The sequence below is a fragment of the Macrotis lagotis genome, chromosome 2 (genome assembly GCF_037893015.1).
Source record: "Macrotis lagotis isolate mMagLag1 chromosome 2, bilby.v1.9.chrom.fasta, whole genome shotgun sequence".
Classification (NCBI taxonomy): domain Eukaryota; kingdom Metazoa; phylum Chordata; class Mammalia; order Peramelemorphia; family Peramelidae; genus Macrotis; species Macrotis lagotis.
Window position 1 is genome coordinate 222853840 of NC_133659.1, and position 21552 is coordinate 222875391.

General features: G+C 36.7%; 2 pseudogenes; one reads left to right on the forward strand and one right to left on the reverse strand.

Annotated features, from left to right (window-relative positions):
• Nucleotides 1–429: 429 nt before the first annotated feature.
• Nucleotides 430–10626, reverse strand: LOC141512095 (nucleolar transcription factor 1-like; annotated as a pseudogene).
• Nucleotides 10625–21552, forward strand: part of LOC141512096 (magnesium transporter NIPA2-like) — a 102960-nt pseudogene continuing 92032 nt past the window's right edge.

Consider the following 21552-nt stretch of genomic DNA (forward strand, 5'->3'; position numbering starts at 1 on the left):
CAGTCTTTCTGCATGACCTCCTTCCCTTCATTCCTATTCCAGTGTCCATGCTTGAAGCTGAAAGTGCAATGAGATCCATGGTCCAGGGTAGGCAACTAGGGGTTGGGGAACTAAGAGTGGGATAGAGGAGTAAGGAAGTGTAGACCCTGGCACAGTCTGATGGCCAGTCCTCTGGAAGCTCCCCCACAGGGCTATTATCTCTTTAAGGTTGCAGAGTCCTAGCCTGGATTTACCCCACACTTATCCCTCCCATGCATTTTGCTTTAAAAAAAAAATGGGGGTGGGAGGGAGCAGAACTAGAGGGGTGAAAAAAAAATTGGAGTCACACTGGGAACTCTCCTTTCAAACCCTCCCTACCCCACAGGAACACATACCAGCCTCCCAAAGACTTCCTGGGGTGCAAAGGCAGACTTGATCTCCTCCCTGAACTCAGTTGGAATCTAACTTAGATAAGTCTCCTGAAGAGGATGAACTGGAGCTGCTCCCCTCTGACTCACTGTCTTCATCTTCATCCTCTATCATCTTTATTCTCATTCCCATCCTCACTCTCTTTTTTCATTTCTCACTCTCTAACTCAGAAGGAATACTCCTAACTTGTCTGTAGAGATTCTCTTATCATCATCATCATCATCATCATCATCATCATCATCCTCTTCATCTTCTATCTCTTCCTCCTCCTCCTCTTCATCTTCCTTTCATAGTCCTGCATTTACTGGAGATGTTTTTTTTCTTTCTTTTTTTCTTTTTTATGTTTTTTGCAAGGCAAATGGAGTTAAGTGGCTTGCCCAAGGCCACACAGCTAGGTAATTATTAAGATGTTTTCTTTGTAAGCAGCATTGTCCTGGGTAGGTACAGACTCTTGACCCAAAGGTCCAAGTGCAACTTGTATTGCTTTTGTTGCTCTTCTGCTAGTTTATTATAATGCTCTTTCTGATCCTGGAAAATCTGCTGGTACTGGCAGCCAATCTCCACCAGCCTCTTTTTTTTCTTTTAGTTTAGTTTTTTTTTTTTTTGCAAGGCAAACGGGGTTAAGTGGCTTGCCCAAGGCCACACGGCTAGGTAATTATGAAGTGTCTGAGACCGGATTTGAACTCAGGTACTCCTGACTCCAGGGCCGGTGCTTTATCCACTGTGCCACCTAGCTGCCCCCATCCCCTCTTTAAGAGATAGATAGGGGTGGCTAGGTGGCATAGTGGATAAAGCACCGGCCCTGGAGTCAGGAGTACCTGCGTTCAAATCCGGTCTCAGACACTTCATAATTACCTAGCCGTGTGGCCTTGGGCAAGCCACTTAACCCCATTTGTCTTGCAAAAAACTAAAGAGAGAGAGAGAGAGAGAGAGAGAGAGAGAGAGAGAGAGAGAAAGCTAGATGGTTTAGTTCCCCATTGGACATTTCTCCCCCCTGGGAGAACTTCTGGTAGTTATTCATGGGAGGCCTTTTGGACTCCCCCTGAAAACTTCATCTTCTTGAAAGAATTGGTAGCTATGGGGAAGTCCATATCTCACTTAGTCCTCTCTCCCATACCTCTTTTGGTCCTGCAATACTGTCTTAATTCACATGAACTTCTTCTTTTCCATATTGTTCCAGGTCACTTCCATAGCCTTGAGGACTTTCACCCTGTCTTTCTTGAACTGGGTCAACTTGTCCCCCCAAATGCACTACTGCCAAATCTCTGTGGTCTTGGGCAACTCAGGCATCTTTCTCTACTCTTCTCTCTGTCTCTGATTTCCTCTTGGACTGTGCCTTCAGGGTTGCCTCTCTCACCTTATACTTAGCCTTGATCTGCAAAAGGTTTCAGGGATGCAGGGCTGGTTGCTTGCTTCCTTTTGATGCCTAATATCCCCTCTCCCAAAACACTCTATTGTTCCTCCTTGGGTAGGCTGTGGTCTTGTGATAGGCATCTCTTTCCTTCTGAGAAAGGAGCTTCCATTGCTAGCTGCAAAGTAGCATTCTTTCTGTGCTCAGTACACTCTTCATTTTGGCCATGTTGGCCATATTGTATATCTGTCACTTTGATTTTGAACCACTCATCCCATGTACCAAGAAGATGTAAAGGAGAGAGTGTGCCCCTAGTTTTTTTTGTAAAATATATTTGTATCTATTTTGTTAATTATTTCCAATTACACTTCAAAAATTATTATTCATTTAAAAAAAATTAAGTTCTATGATATTCTAGAGGGCAAAGGAGCTCAGATTACACACACAGTAGAAGGAAAAACTATTTGGAGGTGGCTTGGTACGTCACCATCAAATTTATCCTTGAGCTGGCACTCTGCCTTTGTAATGGTGGACATAGTAATGATGCCTTCCTCTCTGATGTTGAGCTTGAGGTGCTTTTGGATGTAGTCCCTCATGATCTCCTCATACTCCTTTTGTTCCCAGGCCTTATCAATCCATTTCCATAGTTACTTTCTAAATTCAGGTGGTTTTTTTTTTTTGTTTTTTGCTCATTTTTTAAAGTTGAGCTATGCTCCCAGGGGAATGGAGGGCAATATCCCAAGCTTCTTACAATGGAGGTCTGAGGGCCTAGTCACTGGTTCTCTGCAATGGGGCCTCTTGGGCTGGTGGTTTTCCCATTGTGCTAAAATAGCTAAGCCAAGTTGTACTGTTGTTTCCTGGGTTCCAGGACTAGCAATTTGCCTCCTGTGCTAGGACTGGGGTCTTAAAACTAGTATGCTGTACCATTGGTCTTCTGAGCAAGGACCATGGGACCTTAGGTGCCAATCTATACTCTGGCTTAAGGGCCTCCTCCTAGCTTTCCCAGACACGGCCTGCGATGGGCCCTACTCTCCTTCTACCCAAGTGAGACAGACCATTCCTGAAGGCCATCTAAGTTATCTTGGGCTGGAAAATTGTTTCACTTTGTCTTTTTTTTTTATGAATTCTATTGTTCTATAATTCTTTTAAAGACTTGATTTAACATTTTTTTCCAAGGGGAAACTGGGGAGAGCCCAGGCAACTTCCAGTCTTCTCTCTCCCATCTTGGCTCTCCCCCACCCCCACTTTGGTTCTTTTGTCTTCTGTGTTTATTCTTTCCTCATTTCAGATATCCAGAGGTGAAATAAATGAGGTCATGACTTTTTGACTATGAAAGTTGAAAGATCAGAGGTTCAGCAACTGGAGTAAGTAATTAAGGCTTCCAATAGCTACAATAGGTGAGTCCAGTGAATAAATGACACTGACAAGTGTCCTGCTTGATTCATACTGGCAGTAAATCAGGCAGCTGCAATAGTATGTTTCTCAAACAAGGAACTAATTCTTCCCTTCACTATGCCATACCAGAAGTTATCTTGGAGAGAACAAAGGAAAAAAAGAATTCCCAGTGGCAAAACTGTCTACAAAAAGTTTTAATGTGCTTCAAGTCTGAGTCTGCTTTCTTCAGGGATTTTGTGTACATGAAGAAGAGAGATTGTGTTCTACATTTTGAAGGGATATTTTATATCTGTCCCTTTGGTTTTGAACCACTCATGCCATGTACCAAGAATATGTAAAGGAGAGAGTGTGCCTCCCCAGTTGTTTTTGTCAAATATGTTTGTATTTATTTTGTTAATTATTTCCCAATTACACTTCAAAAATTATTATTCATTTTAAAAAATTTAAGTTCCATGATATTCTAGAGGGCAAAGGAGTTAGGATTATAATCAAGAATTACTTAACCAGGAAAACTGATTGTAATCCTACAATGGGGGGAAATGAACATTCAAGGAGACACAGGATTTCAAGCATTCCAGAGCTGAATAGAAAATTTGACATTCAAAGGGAAGACTCAAGTGTAGCATAAAATGGCCTATAGGAAAAAGAAATTATAAAGGATTCAATAATGGTTAAATTATTGATACATGCATACATGCAGCTTCCAGGAATTTTCTTATTATGAATGCAGTATAGAGATAGAAAGAATGATAGAGATATAGACATAGATAAATAGAAATACACATATACAGAAGGCATGGGTTTGAGTTGAATATAATGGAATGAATGTCTAAAATGATAAAATTAAGGGGTGAGAAAGAAATGTATTGGGTAAAGGGAAAAAAGGTAGAATGGGATAAACTATTTCACATAAAAGAGTTACAGAAGAACTTTTACAGTGGAGAGGGAAATAGAAACTCAGAATTGTCTCAAAGAGGAAGTAACATACACACTCAGATGTAAAAATCCATCTTAGGAAAGCAGAAGATGAAGGAAATAAAAGAAGGGGGAGTGCTGATAGAAGGGAAGGCAGATTGGGGGACTTGTTAATCACAAGTAATCACAATCTTTTTGAGAATAGACAGAATGAAAGAAGAGAGTAGGATGAGCAGGAGGAAAATAGTATGGAGGGAAATAGTATTCATAACCATGAAGAAAATAGCAAGTTCCTCTGATGAAGGTATCATTTTTCAAATATAGATAGATAACTGAGTTAAAATTTAAAAATAAGAGCCATTGACCAATTAGTAAATGGTCAAAGGATATGAACAGGAAATTTTCAAAGTCATCAAAACTATAGTCATATTTTCAAATGATCTAAATCGCTATTGATTAGAGAAATGCAAATTAAAACAACTCTGAGGTACCACCCCAAACCTATCAGTTTGGTTAATATGACAGAAAAGGAAAATAACAATTGTTTGTTAATGCATTGTTGGTGAAGTTGTGAACTGATTTAATTATTCTGGAGAGCAATATGCCCAAGGGACATTCAATTATGTATATTTTTTTGATTTAACATTGATACTACTAGGTCTGTATACAAAAAGATAAAAACAAAAATGGAAAAGGATCTATATGTACAAAAATATTTACAGTAGTTCTTTTAGTGTTGGATAAAAGTTGGGAACTGAAGATTGCCCATCAATTAGAGAATGCCTGAATAAATTGTGATGTATGATTATGATTGAATACTACTGTTCTATAAGACATGATGAACAGGATACTCTCAGAAAAACTCAGAAAGAGTTCCATGCACTGACGCAAATGAAATTGAGCAGAACCAGGAGAATATTGTCCATAATAATGGCAATATTATAATGTGATCAATTGTGAATGAATTAGCTCTTCCCAGAAATACAAAGATCCAAAACACTTCAGAGACTTATGATGAAAAATTATTATTCACCTCCAGAAAAAGATCTAAAGGAGTCTGAATACTGATGGAAGCATACATTTTTACTTTATTCTTGTTTTGGGGGGTTGAGGGAATTTATGTTTCTTGCACAACCTGACTAATATGGAAATGTGTTTTATACAACTGCATGAGTGTAACCCATATCAAATTGCTTGCTTTCTTAATAGTAGGGGAGGGAACAGAATTAGAGATTTTGGAACTTGAAATTTTAAATCATGAATGTTTTTACACATAATTGGAGAAAATAAAATAATAAATAACTTAAAAAATAATTCTCTTCTGCCCTTCTGACCCTTCCAAATCCCTTAAGAAGGCGAACAATATGACATGATTATACACATGGAGTCATACAAAATATATTTCCATATTAGCCATCCTGCAAAGAAAACACACAAAATCCTCCAAGAAAAAATAAAGTGGAAAAAAGTATAATTCAATCTGCTCTCAGTTTTCATCAGCTCTCTCTCTCTCTGGAGATGCATAGTACTTTTTATCATGAGTACTTTGTTTTTTTTAATTTTTTTGTTTTTTTTATTTATTTTTATTAAAGATATTATTTGAGTTTTATAATTTCCCCCCATCTTACTTCCCCCTCCCCATGGAAAGCAATCTGTCAGTCTTTACTTTGTTTCCATGTTGTACCTTGATCCAAATTGGGTGTGATGAGAGAGAAATCATATCCTTAGAGAATCGACAAGAATTCTAAGAGGTAACAAGATCAGACAAAAAGATATCTGTTTTCTTCTAAATTAAAGGAAATAGTCCTTGAGCTTTGTTCATACTCCACAGCTCCTTATCTGGATACAGATGGCACTGTCCTTTGCAGACAGCCCAAAATTGTTCCCGATTGTTGCACTGATGGAATGAGCGAGTCCTTCAAGGTTGATCATCACTCCCATATCGTGAGTACTTTGAAATTGTCTTGGGCCATTTTATTGATCAGTAACTTTTTCAGAGATGATTATGCTTACAATATTGTCACTATGTACAATGTTCTACTGAATTTTCTCACTTCACTCTGCCTCAGTTTATATAAGATTTACCAGGATTTTCTAAAATCATATTGCTTATCATTTTTAGCATAATTAATATTCCATCACAATTATGTCCGATAACTTGTTCAACCATTCCCTAATTGATGGACATCTGCTCAATTTCCCATTATTTGCCACCATAAAAATGTTATAAATATATATTTATGTTTTTGCAAGGCAAATGGGGTTAAGTGGCTTGCCCAAGGCCACACAGCTAGGTAATTATTAAGTGTCTGAGATCGGATTTGAACCCAGGTACTCCTGACTCCAGGGCTGGTGCTTCATCCACTGCCACCTAGCAGCCCCGAATGCTATAAATATTTTGTACAAATAGGTCCATTTCCTTTTCCTTTGATCTTTTTGGGGTACAGACCTAGTAGTGGTATTTCTGGGTTGAGGAGTATACAGTTTTATAACCCTTTGGGCACAATTCCAAATTGTTCTCCAGAATGATTGGACTACTTCACAACTCTATCAGTAGTATCAATAGTATCAATATCAATATCAATACTATCAATAGTATCCCTATTTTTCTATATTTCCTCCAGCATTCATCATTGCTGGAGGTATCTCTAGTAGTATTTCAAAGTTGTTTTAATTTGCATTTCTTTAATCAATAGCAGTTTAGAGCATTTTATGTGACTTTATGACTTTATTTCTTCTTCTGAAAAACTGCCTGTTCCTATCCTTTGACCATTTATCAGAGGAGAATTAGTTTTATTTTTACAAATTTGGTAAGCCCTTAGTTTGTGGCAATGTTTTAATAACCTCTATGCTTACAGTGCCTTCTCAGCAAATATTCCTTTATAATAGCTATTTGAGAGCAGTTGGTTGATTGATGGTGGGGATATGTCAACTGGTTAATAAATTCTAGGGAGATTACTAGATAAGGGTTTATTAGTAATATTAGAAGCCAAAACCTGAAAAAAAGAAATAATTAACTGTCCCTCTAGAAATAGAGTCTGTTGGGGGGCGGCTAGGTTGCTCAGTGGATAGAGCACCAGCCCTGGAGTCAGGAGTACCTGAGTTCAAATTTGACCTCAGACACTTAATAATTGCCTAGCCACATGACCTTGGGCAAGTCACTTAACCCCATTGCATTACATTTTTTAAAAAAGTAAAAATAAAGTAAAAAAAAAAAGAAATAGAGTCTGTCAGAGCAAGTTGGGAGGGTGAGATTCAGAACATCCATTCCCCCCCCCCCATTCTAGTCAGGAAGGGGATATTATGTAATTTTTTTTTTTTTAGGTTTTTGCAAGGCAAATGGGGTTAAGTGGCTTGCCCAAGACCACACAGCTAGGCAAAATTATTAAGTGTCTGAGACCGGATTTGAACCCAGATACTCCTGACTGCAGGGCCAGTGCTTTATCCATTGCACCACCTAGAAGCCCCTATAGCATGTAAATTTAATAGGATTGTTCTGAGACAGCCCTGCTCATCTGAATTTCTTTCTGAACTTCATTCTGCACTATTGTTTGTACTTTTAAAAATGTTTCATTGACATACTTTTCTTGTTGTTTTTCTTTTTTGGGGTATCATTATCATTCTTTTTTTCTCAACTCCCCCCTTTCCCTTATAAATGCATATAGTCAAGCCAAACAAATCCACAATGACAATGACATAAGTATTATTATCCTCAGTTTATAGATGAGGAAAATGAGGCCCCTCAGAAGTTAAATGACTTTCCCAGGGCCACAGAATTAGCAAGTGTCTGAGACAGGATTTGAATTCAGGTTTTTTGACTTCATATTTGTGTTCATAATGTCATTGTAACAGTAATACATATTGGAGTGATAATACCATATTTTAAGCTTTACAAAGCACTTTTCCTCATTGGGGAAGAATTTGTACTAGTTTTGGGGGGGACTAAAAAGTGGGGATCTGGAAGCTGTGGCTGGGGAGGTGTTTCAGTAGGGTGCTATGCCCACGCATTGCTGAAAGCAGAAGTGAGGAAAAGTCATCTACAGTTACCAGTGATGGTTGGAAGTAACTTGGGCTATGTTCTTTCTCACAGCAAAGATAATGTAAATAGTTATGTCTTTATGTTATTATTGATTACAATGTTAATAAATTGTATAGCTAGTAACAGGAACCCCTTCTCCCTTCTCTCGCTTTCAGTTCTGCCTCCTCCCTTCCCCTTTCTTTTTGGAAGGCCCACCCACTCATTGCTTTACACTCCGGGAGGTTGCTCTGGCAGTCGGTAGGTTGAGCTAGTTCTCTAAGTGGGTGGGGAGGCTGTTTGACTGCTTGGCCACTTGAGGTATAAAAAAGGCCCTGCTTAAGGGGAATGATTGTCAAGAGTTTTCTTCAGAACTTCAATTGCCTGCGGGGAATGTCTTCCAGATTTAGCTTGGCCTGTTGCTGGGGTGACTACAGAAGGAGGAGCATCGGGTTTTTCTTTTACATTCTTTAAACTCTAGAAGCTTTGTTCTTTTAATCTCCTATCAGTTAAGTTGTTTTTAATTGCATTTTATGATCCCCAAGTGCCTTATTGCAATTTAAAACCTGAGGCTGAATTACTGCACTGGCCTAGAATTGGTCTGGCCTAGAATACTCACAATATTATCCTATGAAGGAGGTAGTGTAAAAAACATTATGCCCATTTTATAGATTAGGAAGCTGAGGCTAGGAGCTAAGGTTCAAACTCCAGTTTTCTGATCTCAGGACTACTTGATGATGATGATAAGATTTCACCCCAAGGCATCAAAAATTCCAATTCCAAACTGATATAGGTGCTTAAACTTTTGTCAAAACTGCAGCCCCTAAGGCAGGTAACATTTTAAAAAGAATTTATCCATTGGCCATTTCAAAATTCAGAGATTTTTTTTTTTTTTGCATTTGTTATGGAACATTTGTTAGTTAAATATATGCTTTACTTTCCTATAAACAACATAGCCCTGGGATTCTACTAACCCTTGCCTTTCACCATCAGGCAGGACTAGAGATTGGATATATTTCCTGCCACCATATTGGACAAGGGATCCCTATTCTTTTTTGTGCCCTTTTCTCAAATATAACTATTTCTCCAAATAATTAAATTTTTATTACTTTTGCTACTATGAGAAGTATATTATTATCTAAGTCAAAACTCTCTCCCCGTTTCCTCATTTCTATCCTAGTTAGTCCCATCTCTCCACTGTCCCTTTTCTACTCTTCTTAGCCCTTCCACAGTGCCCTCTGGAACTTTTATGTTCACAGCCTTCCTTACACATTATATGATCTACTGTTGCTCTCTAATTCTCATGTTTTATTTTTACTTATAAGTATATATCTTGTTATGTTTTTATTTAGCAATTTATGTAGCATATTCCCACTGGTAGATGGTATGGTCCTGGAAAATATTCTCCTTGTATCCTAAAATTATTTTATATTTATATTTTTATTATTTATATACAAGTTGTTGTTCATTGTATTCAAGTCTTAGTGATCCTGTTTGTGCTTTTCATAACAAAGATACCAGAGTGATATGCCATTTCCTTTTCCAGCTCACTTAGCTGATGAAACTGAGGCAAACACTGTTAAGTGACTTGCCCAGGGTCACATAGCTAATAAATAGATTTGAATTAAGGAAGATAAGACTTCCTAACTCCAGACCTAGTACTCTATCTACTACACCACCTAACTGCCCCTGCTCCCACCCATAAGTGAACTGGTAAATGTTTGATAAGGCTCTGGGGGAAAAGTATGTCTGGCACACTTTTTAGTTTAAGTTGCATTATGGACATTTTTCCATAACTTTCTTGTCTAGATAATGAGCAAAACAATAAATCAAGCCCTAATTTGTAGCCTTTGGACATTTTCAAGGCATAAATGCTCACCCTGAAATTTTAATGATCATCTTTTGAGAGTCAGTTCTGAGCTGATTCCATCACACCTCTATCATGTGTACATATTGCTTTGTCCTAATAGAATGTAAACTTCATATGCAATTACCTTTTTTAAAATTATACTTTGTTGTGGAAATGCTTCTTTTATTCCATAAATTAAAAACAAATAAATATTTTTCTAAAAAAATAGAATGTAAGTTCCTTGAGGTCAGGAAATATTTTGGTTTTGCCATCTCTATTGTTTAGCATACTGACCCTTATGATAGGCAATAAATGATTGTCAAATTGACACTGAATTTAATTAGAAATATTGATTCCTAACAAGGTATTCTAGATGATAAAGCATTTTTTCTTTCTCTGAGCAGGAGCAGAATCCCACAATATTTTGGACAACTCTAGATAATTCCCCATTCAGGGTAGCTGGCACTGAGGAGTGGGATAGAAGTGTCTGCCTGTGGTGGGAGGGATGGATGGATGGATGGGGTAATTTACATACAAGGCTGAGATGATCACATTTTAGAAGCTGGCAAACTGCAGCTTCCTCCAGGCAGCACCGAGGTTGGAGGGGGGGGTAGGGAGAGAAGTTACTGTGGTAACACAAGACTTACATAATGTCCCCGGTGGAGTCCCTCCCCAGGTGCATGTAGGAGGCATGGTTAGGGTGAGCCCAGGGGTGCAACAGCGCAACAATGAGTTTCAAAGTTTCATTGGGTGGATTTTTCTCTCTCTCTTATTATATTACAGTGTCATCCTCAATCTACCAGCTATGTCACCCACTTGCTCATTAGAATACATTAACTGACAATAGATGATTTAAATAGCTTGAGCAGGTGACTAAGACCTCCCTAAATGTACCCCTGGGTTGCTTATATCCCAGAGCCCTGTTAAGTGCCCTCCCTGTAGACACGGACCAAAGTGTCCTTGAACCATTACATTTAAGGAGGAGAGAAATGGGATCCTTGAGGTGGGAGGTTCCCTGGGCAACCCAAAGAGGAAAGCACATGATTGTAGAATATAGCAGCTGAAACCTGGAAATGAAAGTTCTGGTCACCAAAGTCCTTGGTACTGTAAGATTGTTCAACATCAGAAACTGATATGATTTTATCAGTGGAAATGACATTATAAAGAAGATGCATTAAGATCTGTTTTGCCCCTGTACCATGGGACCATGGGACCATGGGACTTTTTCATATAATATCAAGCTGAAACCTTTCATAAGTGTTATCTCCTCATTAGAATGTTGCTTCTGGAGAGCAGAAACTGTCCAGTGATCCTATCTTTATCCCCCTTGGCTTAGTTTGGTATTTTGTGCATTGTAAACATGAAATTCATTCATTCATTCATTCATTCATTCATTCATTCATCCATCCATCCATTCATTCATAGGATCATAGATGGAAGGATTTCAGAGACCACTTAATCCAAACCCCTGCTTTTTGTAGATGAGGAAACTAAAACCTTGAAAAAATCAATTGTATTTAAGGTCATATAGAGAAAGTGATGGATGAGATGACCTTGTTCATATGCCAAAAATAAGAAACTGATTGTAGGGACAAAAGTGTGGGATAAGAATCACTTGGCATCTTCAGTTTGAAATATTTTATACTGCCTTCAGTTCCAAAGGCATGGCCAGAATGTCACATGGCCAAGTCTAAGTGCCAAGAGAAGACAGATGCCAATCCAACCCAGCATGCATTTATTAAGCAGAATGACAGGCACTGTGCTAGGTGAAAAAGCTAAATAACAGCAAAGGGGGAAAAACAGATTCTGCCCTCAAGGACTTAAAATTTTACTGAGGGGACAGTATATGAATAGGTAAGTATACATATAATAAGGATCTCAGGGAAAATGGCCTTAATTAGGTTTTTAGGTATAGTTCTTGGATCAAAATCCTTTGTTATCGCAAAGCAGACACACATAATTTTTCTGTCTCCTCCTCAATATAGGAAACATATTTATTTAGTTAGTAGGAGAATGTAGTTGAGAACATCCAATCCATCTGACTGGATTAGAAGCTTTGCTATGCCAGGCCCCATGAGGCCATCCATTACCATGTTTTTCTTTTTCTAGATCAGATTCCATAATGCTTTTAACACATGGGTTTTCTTTCTAATTGTTTGATTCCAAATAGCTACTCAGTTTCCTCAATTTACAAAATGGGAGATCAATTTTCTGTTGAAGGTATTGGACTAGAGGGCTTCTAAGGATCCTACTAAATTGTGATTTTTGATTTTATGATTCTTGAAGATTATGCATGTAAAAGCTCTATAAATGTCAAAGCCCTACATAAATTTTATTATTATTATTATTAATTGGGCAACTAGGTGGCACAGTAGAGTGTCGGATGTGGATTCAGGAAGACTCATACTAGCTGTGTCACTTCACCCTATTTGTCTCAGTTTCCTCATCAGTCAAATAAGCTGGAGAAGGAAATGTCAAACTACTCTGCTGTCTCTTCCAAGAAAATCCAAACTGGGATCACAAAGAGTCAGATATGACTGAACAACATCTGAAAATTATTATTAATTTATCATCTCCTTCCCAAACCTTTGTTTTCTTGTCACTGTCTTCTAAATGACTCAATTTATGTTAGGAGGTAATTTTTGGGGGGAAGCAAGGAAATTTGCTCTTCATAATTAACTGAAATTAGAGGATGCTCCAGAAAACAAGGCTTTAATTCATTCTCACTAATCCTTCTAAACAGAACACAAGGCAGAATTGTACCTGCAATTATCAGCTTTTTAATGCTATTAGTGAGAAACCAAGACATTTACATACTGTGTTTCTCATGCAGATGGCTTTCCTTGCAGAGGATTGACTGTTTCTAATTCTAGACTGTTGGAGAGGGCTGTGTGTGTGTGTGTGTGTGTGTGTGTGTGTGTGTGTGTGTGTGTGTGTGTGTGAGTGTGCTTTAAAAAGTTTATTTAAAGCTAAAGTTTTAAATATGTTTTTCTTCAGTCTTCATATCTAACTTTCTCTTCTTAGGGTACTTGGAAGAGAGCAAGAATGAGAAGTTTAATTTGATTAAGGAAAGGCTGACGGAAGGCTTGGCTTGAATTTACAAAATCTTTATATTAGATATTAAGATGAAAAATAAATCCATGGAGTGTCAAATATATGGATATATGGATATTTGGAATTTGCCTAGAGGAAGGCAAGTGGTAAAATGGATAGAATGCTGGGCCTGGAGTCAGGAGGACCTCAGTTTAAATGTACCCTCTTGGACAAGTCATTTTAATTTCTACCTGTCTTAGTTTCCTGAACTGTTTAATAAGGATAATAATAATAATTCCTAACTCCCAGTTATTGTGAGGATAAAATGAGATCTTATCTATAAAGTCCTAAACACAGAGCTAGATAGCACATAGGTGATATAGAAATGCTTATCTCCTTCCTTTGCTTAGACAAATATATGGATAATTATTTTTCATGTGATTTGATTTTCATCAAAATTGTAGATGTAGCCAAAAAAGTCATATTCTTCAATTTATCTGTGGAATATTTCTTGAACACATGGATTGTCCAAACTCCAGAGAAATTCTACCCCTAAATGCTAAAAATCTTCTTCTAGGTCTTTTATGAAATGACCTAAAAGGCTCAGTATGATATTCCTTATGCTCTATCTTGTGCATTGGGAGTTTGTTACCACCTACCCACACTTATTTACACCAACCATATCTCTCTTATTATCCACTGCACTATACCTTTCATTCTTCAAAAACTGAAGTGTTGAAAATTCACAGACTTTGCATAACTGAGAATATTTTTACTATAAAGGTGAGTTTTCATGTCAGGGAACACCCTGGGATCATTGAAAGTTCTCTAAAATTTTCCAAAACCCATCTAACCTATTCTTTTTTTCTACTCCTTAATCCTGACTAACTCAATAGTAGTGCCAATCTCAGGTGGTTAGTGCATAGAATGTACTTAGAGTAAGGAGACATTGAGTTCATATCTAATCTCAGACATTTGCTAGCTTGTGTTGACCCCGGAATGACCAAATGGAATGTTGAGGAAATAATGGCTTGGGGTTGTCATTTTAACTATTATGCCAAGAGATGTTTCTCTTTTAAGGAATCAGATAAGAGTGTATGACCATGGACAAGTCATGAAGCTCTCTTGGCTTCAGTTTCACTATGTGTAAAATGTATAAAAATAGCATCTATGGTCCAGGCTGTTGTGACAATCAAATGAATGACTATTTGTAAAGCACTTTGCATACTTTAAAGTGCTAATTCTTCTTATAATTGTTATATTCCTGTCAACAAAATAATTTAATAGAATTGTCATATAGCTTCATATTATAATCCAGACAAAAAGGATTTTTCTTCTTTTTTAGTTAGTTTGTATTATTAGACCAAGCTCTCTTTTGCTTTGTTTCTTTGGATTTTATTGGGAGAGGGTAATGTCCCAAACCTGGAATTTCATTAGTGTTAGACAAAGATATTAAATTTGTGACCTCACTTCTGAGTGTTGTCCCAACCAGAGTAAAATGTAATTGAGAAATATTTAACAAAATAAATTCAAATATAGTAAAAGATAGATACTGTCAGTTTGTGGTTTTCTAAGTCTCTCTCTCTCTCTCTCTCTCTCTCTCTCTCTCTGTGTGTGTGTGTATATATATATATATATATATATATAAATATATATATATATGTATTTATATATTTATATATTTATATATTTATAAATGTATATGTATCTTGCAGGATTTCTGAGTTTGATACTGTTAATATTGAGAACTACCCTAGCCATGAAGATCAGCCCTTGCTCTATTTCTTGTAGTCTTGGAGAGATGTCTCAGGACACTATATGAATTTGACTTTTTCAGCGTCAGAAATATGTCAGAAGAAGTTCTTGTACTCAGGTGTTTCTAAAGTTGGGTCTCTGTTCATTATGCCATACTGCTTTTCAGGCAATCTCTTTTGAGTAATAATGGATTATTCATGCAAGCTACTTAATATTTGTTGAATGATTACTGAACCTGAAGGAGTTTGACAGTGTAGACAGTGGATTAAATTTGACTTCCAATGCATACTAGCTGTTGTGATCATGGGAAAGAAATTTAACAGAGATTAAGCTTCAGTTTTCTCATTGGTAAAATCATGATAATAATACCATTTATCTAATATAAAATAATTGTTTTGTAAGCCCAGATGAGAAAATGTATGTATAGCCATGTTTTACTACCATCTTCCATGATTATTACAGAAATAGTTAATGTATCTTTAAGACTCAAATGTAATGTTGAGGAGAGGGTAGTTTGGAGCTGGAGTTTTAACTGTCATTCTATAAGATTCTTCTCTTTACAAAGTCAGAAGTGTGTGGATACAACATTGATTTGTGAGGATCTGTAAGAAGTCGGAGAGAAAAATGGTGAGGAGAAATTTCTCTTTCCTGTTAGAACTGTCAATTACTATCTTATGAAAATTCTATGATGATTCTCTGAGTAACTAGTAGTTTATAGTACATTATTTGTGACTAAAGAGAGTACCAAAAAAGACTAAAATTAGTTATTTAGAAGGTTTTTGGGTGGCATAATGCATAGGACCTTCAACTCAGAGTCAAGGTGCTTCCTAGCTGTGTGATCCTGGACAAGTCATTTAATCTATCTCAGCCTCAGGTTTCTCATCTGTAAAACCACAGCTAAGAATAACACCCAATCTCTCAGGGTTGTTGTGAGGGTCAAATGAGATAATAATTGTAAAGTGCTTAGGACAGCCCTTCAAACATAGTAGGAGGTTCACAAATGTTATCTATTTTTATTATAATTATTTCCTAAGAGACTGAATTTAACTTATCTTGAGGAGAAATATGAAGAGGATTCTTGAGAGATTTTGATTGGTGTTATGAGTAAAGTGAATGACAGAATTGCATTTCCAGAAGTGAATTTATCAATTGTTATGGTGAAGTTAAACCCTCAGAGGGTAACTCTGGCTGTGATATTTCTCACAGTTAAAATATTGTTAATAATTATTTATGTTTTTGTTTTATTATTGATTTCATTGTTAATAAATCATATATTCTATGTCTTTAAAATATTTTATTTTAGGAGATAAAGGTACATAATACATAGATATAAGTAACTGTTATTGGGAAAGGAAGATTCTCCAGTGTATTAAATAAATTATATTTAATGAACTAATTTTGGGGTTTGTGCTAACTGGTTAATTGATGACAAAATTTGAAATTTCATTCATTAATAAGAAATATCCACACATAAAACTGTTTTACCCTAGAGTTTATAAAGTCAATTATGAAAACAAGTCAATTATAAGCCTCAAAGGTGAACCACAGGTAAATATGGTTGCATCATGAAAACTTTATCTTATTTTACCTTACCTGCAATTTTGTCTAACATTTTACTTTATCTACAATTAATTTTTTCTTATTTCTTTTACATAAGTATTTTCCACATAGAACCTAAATGTAAAGTGTCTAACAGTGCTGCTGTTGATTAATGACATTTACTTGCCTAGTTTATGGTTTTGTTTCATACATATTAATTATCTCATTTTAGTTATTTAGTTACTATACTATATAGATTGAATATTTAGTTTAGAATTATTGACTTGCTATGTTATGTTATCAATATTTTAAAAGTAAATGCTGATACATTTAATAATTATTATGATTTTTTGGAATTAATAAAAATAAGTAGCAATGTCCTGTTTTTAGGAGTGAACTTCTAAATAAGGACATTATAAGACTATTGAAAAGAAAGATCAAAGAACTGAGAAATTGTAAGATGATTCTTAGTAAGTTTAGGCTTAGGGAATCCAGTCAGTCTGTACTCTGCAAATTACAATGGATCCACTGGACCATGCAAGATAATAACACCTTGATCATAGGAAACAATACCTGGAAATTTCTTTTTTTACATACCCCCTCCTGAGGTAGAGGAATTGGATAAGAACATTTAGATATTAATGAGAAAAGAGTTCAAAAGGAGTTTAAATAAAGATTGGGACAGGAGGAGCATCTCTCCTACAAGTAAGAGAGAAGCTAGATCCCTTATATCATAAAGAGCTGTCTCAGAGTAAAAGTTGGACATTCAAAGGACTTTGGTGCTATGGAAGTTGAGGTCTATAGAATCTGCATGTAGGATCAAAGATGGAAGAATGGTAATGATATCCAGCAAGTGCTTTTAAAGAATGTGAAGTGCTTTGCAATTATTATCTCATTTTATCTTCACAAAAACCCTGAGAGGTAGGTGTTATTGTTATCCTCATCTTATAGATGAGAAAACTGAGGCAGGCAGTGATTAAATGACTTGTTCAATGTTATGAATCCCATCTGAACTCAGGTATCCCTGATTCCAGCCTTTATCTATATTGTCTCCTAGATGCAGAAAATAATTGGCAGGGTTTTGGCATCTGTTAGTCTAATCCATCTGAAATCATTAAACCTCATTCAAAAGTAATAGTGAAAACTTAAAGTGTAGCATGAACTACTAAAGTGGATAGTAGATTCCAAATAACTACAACATTACAATAATTTTAAGTGACACTTGAAATAAATAATTTTATAACCTATGAAAGGACTAGTACTCAGTAGACTTGATAATGGACTACCTATATTTAGGATGTATCAAAATAATGTTAAATTTTCCCAAAAAATGTTGAGTTGAAAAAGAGTTTTATGTGAAGAATAGCAAGAAAGTCAATGTCACTGTATCATAGAGTATGTGGAAAGGAGTAAAGGTAGAAAGATAGAAAGGGGTAGATTATGTTTCACTTTGAAAGCCAAACAGAGGACTTTATAATTAATCCTGGAGGTGATAGGGACCTAATGAAGTTTATGTAGTGTTGGGGAGAGAGGTGACATATCTGCACTTTGAGAAGATCACTTTGATAAGTAAGTGGAGAATGATTTCTATGGGGAGAGATTTGAGGCAGGTAGATCAACCAGAAAGGTTATTGCAATAGCTCAAGTATGAAACTGCAACCAAGTAAATGCAGTGACAGAGGAGAAAAGTATGTAAGGGTAGAATTGATAAGATTTGGCAACAGATTAGTTATGATGATTGAGAGGAAGTAAACAGTCAAGGATAGCATCTAAATTTTGAACCTGAATAAATGGGAGGATGGTGGTGTCCCTGACAGTAATAGAGAAATTTGAGGAAAGGGGAAAATTTTTTAGGAAAAACTGGTAAATTCGATTTTGGATATCTTGATGTTAAGGTGTCTACAGTACATCCAAGAGGCAGTTGTTGATGCAAGACTGTAGGGCCAAAGAGAAGCAAGGATGAAGAATAAATTTATCTGAGAATTATCTGCATTGAAATGATAATTTAATCCATGGAAGCTGATAAGAAGACCAAGTAAAGAAGGAAATAAGCACTTATTTAGCATATGCTATATTCTGGGTACTATGTTAAGCACTTTACAAATATTATGTCCTCATGACAACCCTGAGAGAAAGGTTCTATGATTATTATCCCCATTTTATAGGTAAGGAAACAGAGAAGGATAGATGCTAAATGATTTGCCTATTGTCATTCAGTTAGTAAGTCTCTTAGGCCTGATGTGAATTCAGGTCTTTCTGATTCCAGGTCCAGCACTTTATCAAATGAGCCACCTAATTGCCTCTAACAAGTGAAATAGTATAGAGGGAGAAGTAAAGGGGGTCCGGACAGAGCTGTAAGTATTTTTAGCAGACATGAACTCAGTGTATATTTAGCAAAGGCTTCTGAGAAGAACCAGTTTGAAAGAGGAGGAAAATCAGTGTCTTGAAAACTGAGAGACAAGAGAGTATGAGAAAGAGTATGATCAACGGTTTCAAAGGTTCCAGAGAAGTCAGAAAGAATGAGAATTGAGAAAGGGTCATTAGGTTTGTCAATTAAAAATGGCAGGTAGAGAGCAGTGCCTGTTGAAGCTATACTGCAGAATTAAGAAGAGTATGAAGGAAAAACAAGTGAAAGCGCCAATTGTAGATGAATTTAATCATCTAACATCAATTAGCTTTTATAAAGTAATATTTATTTCAAAGTTATAACAAGGACAAAATTATCAACATCTCACCCCACTTAGAAGCTTAGACACAGGGCAAATTCCTCTCCTTATCACCTCAAAATTTAATTCAGTTCTTATATAGCAATGGTTCCATCAAATCAATGTCCAGATACAGTATGACTGCTGGATAGGTCCTCTCAACTTTCACTGTAATGGGTCCAGAAAATCAAACCTTATACCTTGGGACACTGTTGCTGGGTTAAGTAAAAATCTTGCTTAGGACACTGGAATAAAGAAAGGTCATAGAAGCTCCACTCTTTTTACCTGCAATGAAAAAGAATAAGCATAAATGCCAAAGACTGAGTTACAAGTCTCAGTGTTCATGCAAAGGAGAAGTTCCTAATCCCTTTTCCTTTACAATAATCTGCAATGAGAGGGGGGAAAATCAACTGTTTCTTCAAGGGTGACTGAGGAAAAGAAGGAATGGCTGATGCGGACAGCTTTTTTTGAATGCCTTTAAAACTTATCAAAGAGCCTTCCCTTCATCACATAGTTTGCTGATTGAAATCAATTTTTGAATGTCTAGACACACTCCACCATCTCTCCAACTATTTCCCTTATATGTTATCACTATTTTCCTGGAATAATGCCCTCTTATGAAGAAGTTTCATCAGTATAGTAAGTTGATGGGGTCTTCACATGCACCAGACCAACATCATTCTTATTTAATTAAAACCCTTTTCATTTTAATTATCTTTGAATAATCTGCAGAGAGAACATATGACTTTTTAAGGACATTACAAAATAATCTAAACTATGAAATGGCAAAATGGAATTCAAATGAGGACAGAAAATTGTGACCCCCAGGAAATATCCTATTGTTAAACCAATGGTAGAAGTTGGGGTTGTTCAATATAGTTCCCACATAGGACCAATAAACAGATGGTGTTAACCAGAGCATATTATGTTAGGGCCATGAAAAAACTACATGATGATTTTGGACACAGAGGTCAAGAGAGAATTCTGGATCTAGTAAGGAATAAATTTTTCTGACCCAAGCTGGCTACAGATGTCACTAAGAAGTATTGACATATGCTCTCATGTGCAAAAAAGAACTGCCACCTCATTATACATACTTAGAGAATATAAATTTAACAAACCTTTGAAACTAATCAGCACTGAATTTTTAGCACTGGGAGAAGCTAATTCGAAGATAAGGAAGAGCATGGCAATCATTGATCATTTTATCAGATAGGCATTGATTATTTTATCAGATCAGGAATTTTAAAAAACCAAAACTCCTTCAGCTGCTAAAGTATTTCAGGAGAAATATTTTTTCAGTGTATTAATTCTCTGACAGGATTCGTTATGAACCTGATAGAAACTTCAGACATACACATTATTTTGAACTGATGCAACCATTTTGGAGAGCAATTTGGACCTATGTTCAAAGGACAATAGAACTATGCCTTCTCTTTTGAATGATTAATCAATGAAGCTCTTCCATGTCCCTGGCGTCACCTGAACAAAAATAGTAAAACAAGTCTGGGGCATGATGACCTTGCAGTAAAACACTCATATAATTGGGAACCTAGCCAGTCCTCGATAAAGCGGGTAGCCTTTACTGGGAACGTAGCTAGTCCTGTAAATACACCCCCTTCCCCAATTATCTGGAGAAGAAAAATCCCTCCTGAAACCTGACCAGTTTCAGGATGGATCTTCTGAGTCCAGAATTACATAGATACCTGACACCATGCCTTCTTTGTTTAGAATCCTATAATTACACAAGCCTTACTCAGATCCCTTTGGAACCTCATCCATGAAGAGGACTCTCTGTCTGGGACACTTCTGATCTGGACTATGGAAAGGGCTGTTGAAAACTGGAGTTTCCCAACCTGAGGTATCTTCCATGAGTTGGAGTTTTCTGGATCCTGCTTGTTTGGTTGTCTGATTGGTATCTTGATTGATTATTTTTGATAAAAATTTTCTATATCTTTGACTATCTTTGATAATGTTTCCTATCTGTTTCATTTTTTTAATTACATTTGTTATAGTTATAATACTATTAGGAATCATTAGTTATTATTGTTGCAAGCTTCCTTTGACTTTACCTTTGTTAAAATAATAATAAACCACTTTGTGCTTTTCCTCTTTTGGAGTGTGTCTTATTGGAGATGTCAATCCAAACTAAAACCATTAATCAGGGTGGAGCCAAGATGGCAGTGTGAAGGCAGCAATTCCCAGGAACTCCTTCCCCCCCAAAACTCCAAAAGCCAACAAATGATGACTCTAGCCAAAATTCAGAGGGGCAGAACCCACAGAAAGACTGAGTGATACATTTTCCCAGTCCAAGATAACTTAGAAGTTCCACAGGAAAGGTGTATATCACCAGGACCGGGGGTTGGAAAAAAGATTCAACTGCAGCACAGTACAGCCAAGCCCAGCCTAGAGATCATCAGCAACAGTTTGAAGGGGTAGTGAGAGAACTCTGCTACACCAGAATGAGTGTGGAGTGAGGAGCACCAGCGGCAGAATCTGCAGCAAGAATCTGGAGAAAGCCGCCTGCACCCCCAGAGACCATAAGGGAAGTCTGCAGAGATTTCTCTGCTCTCCCTCATGGTAGGAC